This window comes from Lygodium microphyllum, unplaced genomic scaffold, assembly GCF_053477565.2.
Source record: "Lygodium microphyllum isolate KBCC unplaced genomic scaffold, Lygodium_microphyllum_v1.1.10 scaffold_31, whole genome shotgun sequence".
NCBI lineage: Eukaryota > Viridiplantae > Streptophyta > Polypodiopsida > Schizaeales > Lygodiaceae > Lygodium > Lygodium microphyllum.
The window spans coordinates 15,335,214-15,343,628 of record NW_028229514.1 but is presented as its reverse complement, the minus strand read 5'-3'; the positions used below and the strand labels follow the sequence as shown (position 1 = coordinate 15,343,628).

At 41.4% G+C, this 8,415-nt stretch overlaps 1 pseudogene; it reads right to left on the bottom strand.

Annotated features, from left to right (window-relative positions):
* Window positions 1-1,156: 1,156 nt before the first annotated feature.
* On the bottom strand, window positions 1,157-2,099 carry LOC148009343 (protein SHOU4-like; annotated as a pseudogene).
* Between the last annotated feature and the right edge of the window lie 6,316 nt (window positions 2,100-8,415).

The following is an 8,415-nucleotide window of genomic DNA, read 5'->3' as shown; positions in this document are numbered from 1 at the left end:
ATTACAACATCAACGGAGAAGGAGCTACATCACTCAAGAGCTACATCACTCCTGAATTACAACAACCTATTCAAAGGCATCAAAAGAGCTGTATCACTCCTAAATATACAAAATGTAAAATAAGGATAAGCGACATCACTGCAAAAGATAAAATCTCAAAGAATTCCTTCAACTGAACTGGGGATGTAAGCAGTATATCTGTCACATCAAAACTTAAAGAAAAAACGTTACAGTGACATTAGAACAACACAAGGTCTATAGAGACAGTTCGCGATGCCGCTCTATAGACAACATAACACATGTGGGGCCCCATGAACAGAATATAAATAATACAATTTGTCATCAGCTGGAATATAGACCCTCATCAGCTGGAATAATATAAATAAAACAATTTGTCATCAGCTGGAATATAGACGTTTATCAGCTGGAAAGAATATAAACGAAATAATGTGTCATCAGCTGGAATATAGACTCTCATCAGTTGGAATAACGAATGAGGACGATCATCATGAATTTGAGTAAAAGTCAAGACATTAAGAAACTCTCACAATGAGTAGACCCTCATCAGCTGGAATAACGAACAAGGATGATCATCATGAATCTGAGTAAAAGTCAAGACATTAAGAAACTCTCACAATGAGTACCATGAATTACTACCATAGATAACAATCAGCTTGAGAAACTACTCTTGAACTCAAAACAAGACCAAAACGAGGCAAACTGTAAGCCAAAGGAAATGCACACATATAAAGATATTAGAGGATCGACTTTACTTTACCTTAAACTATTCCTTCCTGGCATTTAGTGGTAAGTAACTATTAGCGTTTTAGAACAAGACAAAACAATAGAAGCAGATGCATAGATGCGCACTTCAACCTCTCTGTTGGTCCCTGATCATCTGCTCTATATGCTCGCGGAGGTCCTGATGGTGTGCGCACTTAAACCTCTCCGTTGGTCGCTAATCATCTGCTCTTTCCAAGCTTCCCTTCTTTCAAAACGAGATTTAAACCCTAGGATTCTAGGCTAGACCTTTACTCGCCTCGCCTAGGAGCTCGCCTCCCTCCGCCAGCAACTCGACTGCTACTATCGCAACCTCACCGACTGGCTTCGTCATGGACAGCAGGCTCGATACTCTTCATCTCCATCACCATCATCGTTAGTGCTGACCAGTGATTTTCACATATTGGCCATGTTTAGCCTGGTCCAACCCAAAATAAGGATAGTTGGTGATGAAACTTGTAACAACACCTTTACCAATACAAGTGTTCCAAGTCAGCAGCATCACCACAACATCAAAAAAGGCAAGCTACCACAATTAGCAGTACTGCATTCTGAACAGCTCCCAGTATGAAGCCACTAGCAACAAAACCAATGACGAAGAGAGGCCCAACAGTCCAGAGAATAACACGAGGAAAGTTCCGGGTAAAAGAGTAGCTCTGATCAATAGTCAGTTTGCTCACAGTTGGATTGCTTGCAACCCTGATTGGTATGCCTCCATCAATGGGCCTTGAATACTTCCTGGAAGTTCTTGATGAAGATAGTGGACCTGATGAGACAGGACCTAATGTGATAAGGCCTGTGGCAGGGAGATTGGGAGCTAGCGGTCCCGAATTCTGGCGAGAGAGGGGAGATTGGGAGCTAGCGGCCCCGAATTCTGGCAAGAGAGGGAACCTGAAGTCTTCAGATTCGCTTTTGCAGGGTCAAAATTTCGAGACAAGGGCCCTGAATTTGACCCCTAATGACCTGTAGGCCCAGATGTTGAGCCCTGCGGAGGATTTTTGCACGATAGGGGCCCTGAGTTGGAAGATGCGGCTCTGAAAGAACCTGCTCTTGCCGCGCCACCATGGATAGGGCCCGACTTTTTCACCTTGGGAGCCTCGACACTGATAAATTCCGACGGTGACGCCACTGACTAAAACTCCCCCTTCACCCTGCGGCTAATCCCAGAGCTCAAGAAGAAGGTGGAGACGAAGAACTCACTGGAGAACTATGCATACAACATGCGGAACACTATCGGGGACTAGAAGATAGCTGACAACAAGCCGGATGTCGCAAACAAGAAGAAGATCAAGGATGCGATGGAGCCGCCCTCTCGTCATTGGTGATCGTGATCTTATTCTTCTGCCCCATCGTCTTGTCCTCGTCTCTAGCTTTTGCCCTCGCCTATCTCCCCCGTTGGAGTTATAGGCTTAGGCCTCATAGGGTCAGCAGTGTGCCGCCATCTCTCGCAGGTGCTACTGGGCTCTGATACCATGTTGAAACTGGGAGGAAGACGAGAGACGAAAGGAAGAGAGGAGAGAAGAGAGATATGATACATCGGAAGTGGAACCCCAGAAGTGTGTAAACTGAGCACACATGATAGGAATATATAGAGGGGACCTGGGGTGCTATATATAGATAAAATATATATAGCTAACCTGGGGTGCTATATATAGACAGACTATATATAGCTAACACTATATATAGCTAACACAGCAGCACAGGTAGCGGTGGTGATAGTGATCATGATGCCTCTTCTGAGGAGATGTAGAGGAGCCCCATGCATGCATGCCTCCCCTTAGCTTGTAGTTTTCATTTTTGATATGTATTACTTTCAGCTAGTGCTTGTGACCATGACCATGCTTGAGTTCATAAGCACTAGAACTCATCATGTAAAAACGTTTCATCTATATATATGAAATTTTGTGTTCTACATACATTGTTTTGTTTTCAGTACAAAAATCTTTGAAACAATCATTCTCTGTTTTCCCTAAGCATATAATTCACTGTTATGGGGGGCTCTTTGGTTTTTTTCTCATATCTCTGTTTTGCGCGTCTATCAGCGCGTCTAAATTGTAGGAAAAATGTGCGTCTATTCTCGTCAAAAACTTGCAGAGTAAACACTTTTTTAGATGCATAGTTACACGCGTGTATAGATGCAAAATATGAATATATCCACTTTTTTATAAATATGATTATATATTTACGTAGCACGTCAATACGCGCGTCTACATGGGCGTGTAACTTTGACTATAAGTGTGCTTTTAGACGCGAAATTTTAGACGCAGCAGTAGACGCGGTAATAAACGCGCCCGACATTTTTTAACACAGTACAAATATTACGTCTACAAGTGCGTCTATGGAGCCTTTTTGTTGTAGTGACAGCTATAGTACACAGACACAGCAGAGACAGAGGCTCTACAGAAGATTATATGACACATGCATCGATGGTACACAAATTGACCTTGCATTAAAGTCTTGCTAATATCACGAGCTACTAGTTCATTGGGTTCTTGAAGTTATGCGTAGCTAGTACAAATAACAATCATTAGGATTATACCTATGATGCCTTGAGATTTGTCCAATAGTGAATATGTTTATCAATCCTATTCGGGGGTTAGGCTAGATGCAACAACAACCTTAGGGCAAGCGAAGAGCTTAAGGACTAGGAAACCCTAAGTCAAAGGAAAGACTAATGCTTTTGTACTTGTCAGGAAAAATGTGGAAAAGGTCGAGTTGTCGATCATAACCTCATAACTCATACTCAAACCATTCCATACTATAAAAAACTATTCAATAAGCTTCCAAAAGATCTCAATTTTCATCAATCATCAATACATGCTTCATACAGAAGATAATCAGAACAAAACAGAAGCTATACAGAAGGTATACAAAACCAATCAGAACCTATCAGAACATCATAGAGCTTCATATCTCCACTGATAATCATCATGAACTTCCAAAACATAATCAGTATCATCCAAAAAACTCTCAAATACTTCCATTAACAACCATACATCACTCTAAATCCATCAAAAATCAATTATTTAGTCCTAAAAAACAACGAAAATCAGTCAAAAATTCAGTCTTTTTCCACTCTCAACACTTGTACATACCAAGCAATCAACTTGTGCAATAACTACTGTGGTGTTGAAACCAAAATAGTTGGCTCCATGGAAGACTATTTATGCTCTGCCTACTGTTGCTCCTAGAAATCAATCGGTTTATTTCCGGATACAGGCCATTTGTAGATGATTATACCTTCTCGTAATTTGAGATCTTCTGCAGCGTAGATGGAGGTACATAGCCATGTGGCACTAGAAGCCCAGCGGACGACCCACCTGACTTCGCCCAGAGAGATCACTAGGACTTATAAAAGCTAAGTGTTCTATTCCTTTATAATCGATTTCATCCATTGTGATTCTGCTCTGTAGCATAACGATCGAATATCGAAGTTCCATCAACTGTGATCGATCTCAGAAAGGAGATTAATGATCTTTCTTGATCATCCGAATCCATTAAATCCATCATCAATTATGTACCTTTCTTTTGATTATCTTGTAGCAAAAGCTTTATAATCTTCACCATCAGTACTATGTGCACTATGTTTTGATTATATTGAATGTTGAAAGGTGAGTCCTTGTAAGTGAAAACTCTATATTAATGTGATGTTTCAGGCTTTTAGTGCAGACTGGACTTACATTCGCTTTCATGGATATAATTATCAGAGATACTACCATCCTGAAGAGTTGCAGACTTATGCCTCATGGATAAAAGAGAAAATGAAAGAGGGATTGGATGTTTATGCATATTTCAACAATGACTATCATGGTTATGCACCATTCAATGCCCTGGATCTTAGAGAAATGGTGCTGGATGCAACGTAATGTCTGACAATATATTAGTGTGGTCACCTACAATCACCATAATCAGAGAAAGGGTCTCTTATCAAGGCTCTTTGGGTTATGGCTGGCTCACTAGCGAACAGCAACCAAACTTTGAAAAAGAAGGAATCTGCAAGGTGATAAGCTTCGTTTTTGCTATTCTTTTATAGGTTTTTTTGGGGGCAAAAACAAAGATTCATATTTTTTAGAAGGTATGTAATTGCATCAGTTTTCTGACTTCTATGTTGTAAAGTAGTTAAACAGTTGCAGCCAAGAGTCATGGTGGTCCTTGGCACCTACATCTTGGACAAGACAAACAGAGGATGGAACAATTTGCATCAGTAATAGAGGCTTGACACCTATTCTTGTTTCCTGTCTTGTCTTCTATTCACATTCACTACAAGAGAAAGGCCCTATAGATGCACACTGTACACGTGAAAAAGCGGGCGCGCTTATAAGCGCGTGTATCAGTGTGTCTATTCATGCTAGTATAAAAAACGCGTCTATATATCCGCGCTGGTAAACATGCTTATAGATGCGAAATTAAACGCACATATTTTTCATTTCTCATAAAGTCCCTGAATATGACCAAACCTCTTAACAGCTAGTACTTGTTTGAATAGGGCATGATTGGATGTATATACGGCATAATTACACCTGGATCATACGCTAGGACATGATATACATGTATATACGACATTATATACATGTATAGAGCATATACATGCATAGGACATGATATACATTACCAACTTTACTTCTTTTTGAGTATTATAAATATACATCCAATCATTCAAAGCTAATTACATATATGTGATTTCATGCCCTATATACATCCAATCATGCCCTATACAAATGTGATTGGATAGGGCATGATGATTGGATGTATATATAGATCAAAGGTTGACTTGTGCATTTGCAATATATATATATATATATAGAGAGAGAGAGAGAGAGCGAGAGAATTGATCAATACACTCACATGTCTCATTTGTTGTGCACTTAACCTAGCCATGCATGCCAATTCATAGCATGAGTAGATTGATGTAAATCAGTTGGCTTGTGCATGTGCAAGCTATTCCAATCATGTCAAGGTACACTTATAGCTCACATATAATTTTAGATAAGGTGGACCACATGTAACCAATGTGCACATATCCTCTTTTCATCATCTTTAGCTAGTGTGTCCACTTGTTGGTGACTAATACTAACAAGCCAACTATAAATCTCTTATCTATGAAATGTATAAGTAAATTAACTTGGTTAATTTGATGAGGCCAAGTTTTCCTTCCATGGACAGTGTGGTTGGCTATATTGTACTTCAAGGTTATAGGAACTTGCAGAAGTCAATGGAGCATCCTAAAACTGACGATACTTTAATTACTATATCAAGTCACTTCATGTAAATATCTTTGATTGATTGATGGATAATATGCCTTTCTCTATCTCTTTTACGTACACCTTCATTGCATTATCTTGTTTGCTTGCCAAGGGAAGGAAGAAGGAGGACAAGGAGCTTGCAACCTAGCCGCCACCCATTGGAACAAGCAAAGAAGGTGAGTTCTTCTTCTCTCTCTCAATCTTGTTTGCTTTCTCTATTTGTTTGTCTCTCTCTTTTCTCTCTTCACATCCTGGATCTTGTCATCTATGGAGGTTTTTTTGCACGTTTTTAAAGCAAGTTTGAAAAGAAATGGTCCGACTGTGCACATCTGTCAGCGCGTCCAGATGACAGTGTAGACGCAGGTATAGATGCGGAAATAGACACGCTGATAGACGCCCACAGAGACGCCCATAGAGATGCGCTGATAGACGCTCATAGAGATGCAGATATAGACATGCACACACTACAATAGAAACGAGGCATAGATGCACATGTTAGACGCGCAAAGTCAAGCGCGTCTATCACAGCGTCTATAGGCGCGTCTAAACATGCATGTAAATAGACGTGATTTTTGCGTCTATATATCCGCGCAAATAGACGTGCTTATACACGTAAAAATAGACGCACACGTCAAAATTCAAATCATACTTAAATCGTTTCTTTTCAAACTACGTCTTTCCTTTCCTACGTTTTTTGCGGTTTTGAAGCTTGAGTTTAGCCGACATGCAGTCTCTTCATGCCTCACCTAGTCTTTTCATGCCTCACCTCCTCATGGCTCACATCTTCTTTCATTTCAAACACACAAGAAGGGAAAAAGGAAAGCCAAGGAGAAGAAGAAAGAGAGAACAAGAGAGAGGAGAACAAGAAGAAGCAGCAAGCAAGGAAGCAAGCATCAAGGGAGGGTAACTTACCAAGAAGAGGAAGAAGGAGAAGGAAGAAGCGCTACCACCCACCACACCAAACACCCAAGGTAAGTCTCTCTCTCTCTCTCTCTCTCTCTCTCTCTCTCTCTCTCTCTCTCTCTCTCTCTCTCTTTCTTTCTATCTTCCTCTCTCTGCTCTGTCTGTGTATTTAGGATTTGTGATTTCATTATGTATTGCATTTTGTAAATCAATAATGGCGGTCGTCTGTTAAAATCATCTGACCAAGCGCGTCTGATAATGCATCTACATCCTAGTGTAGACACAGATATAGACAAGGAAAACGTTTCTCTAAGGGCACGTCTTTGAGCACGTGTGCGGGTACGTGTGCTCTACAGTGTATACGTGAGGATACACGCGCTGACAGACGCCCACAGAGACGCAGGTATAGACACTGTATGTAATATGTTTTATCTACACAGGGTAATATGATTTTTTTTGTGTAGATGTGAAATCCTGGATCCTCCAGCACCCCATTCAGCAAGCAACAATTCATGGGGGAGATGACCAATTATCTTAGTCGCCCTCCCACTGCAGATGAGGTTTTCAGTGTGATGTCTAGGACACCTATCACATCTTTGCCTACACAGGGATCAGCTAAGGTACATGGATCGGCCGAAGCACGTACATCTGCAGAGGCACCTGTATCGAGTGAGGTAGAGGGTAGTGCACGTCGAGGGAGAAGGGAGAGTGGTGCGGGAGGACAAGGAGGTCGAGGGCTTTGTGGGGGTTGCCTAGGTGGTGGCTCTCGATCACCCTCACCAGAAAATGAGAGAGGTGAGCCTCCACAAATGTACTACTCTATCACTGATGTTGGTGGTATCTTGCATGACTTCGAGGGGAGGGAAGTGATAGCCTACTTGAGGAGTGTCGTGCATGCCACATACAAAGATTGCATGATTCCCTTCAAGCACCAAAAAAAAGGTTTGTGGCAAGAGATGCTGCGGGCAGTACATAAAAGGTACCCTAACCCCGAGAATTCACGATTCTCAGATGATTGGGAATGGTCAAAGGTGAGAGACGCGCTTCATAACAAGAGGTCTCACCTTATGATGCACGCTAAGGAGTCATTGCGGAGACAAGAGTAGGGGCGCCTTGGATATGGCCAACCACCCAATTGCCACCGCAAGGAGTGGAAAGAGGCCAAGAAGAGAGCAACGGAGAAAATGACAAGTCGCCAGCATGTAGAGGCGCGACGTATTCCAGGTGGCTAGGAGTCATGGGAGGCTGACTTTGTAAGTATTATTTGATTTCTTTTTTTAAATTAAATTTTGTAATTTGTTTCACTTCATTATATAGTGTGTTTTAATACATTGTATGTTCAAATTGTTTTGTAGTTCCATATCGTTGGTAGGATGCCTACTTCTAAAGAGGTAGGCTACCATCGAGGTCATAACCGGGCGTCCACTAGGCAGCATTTCTACGAGGAGGGACTCGTCACAGAGGAGCAATATAATTGCGCCATGAGGAT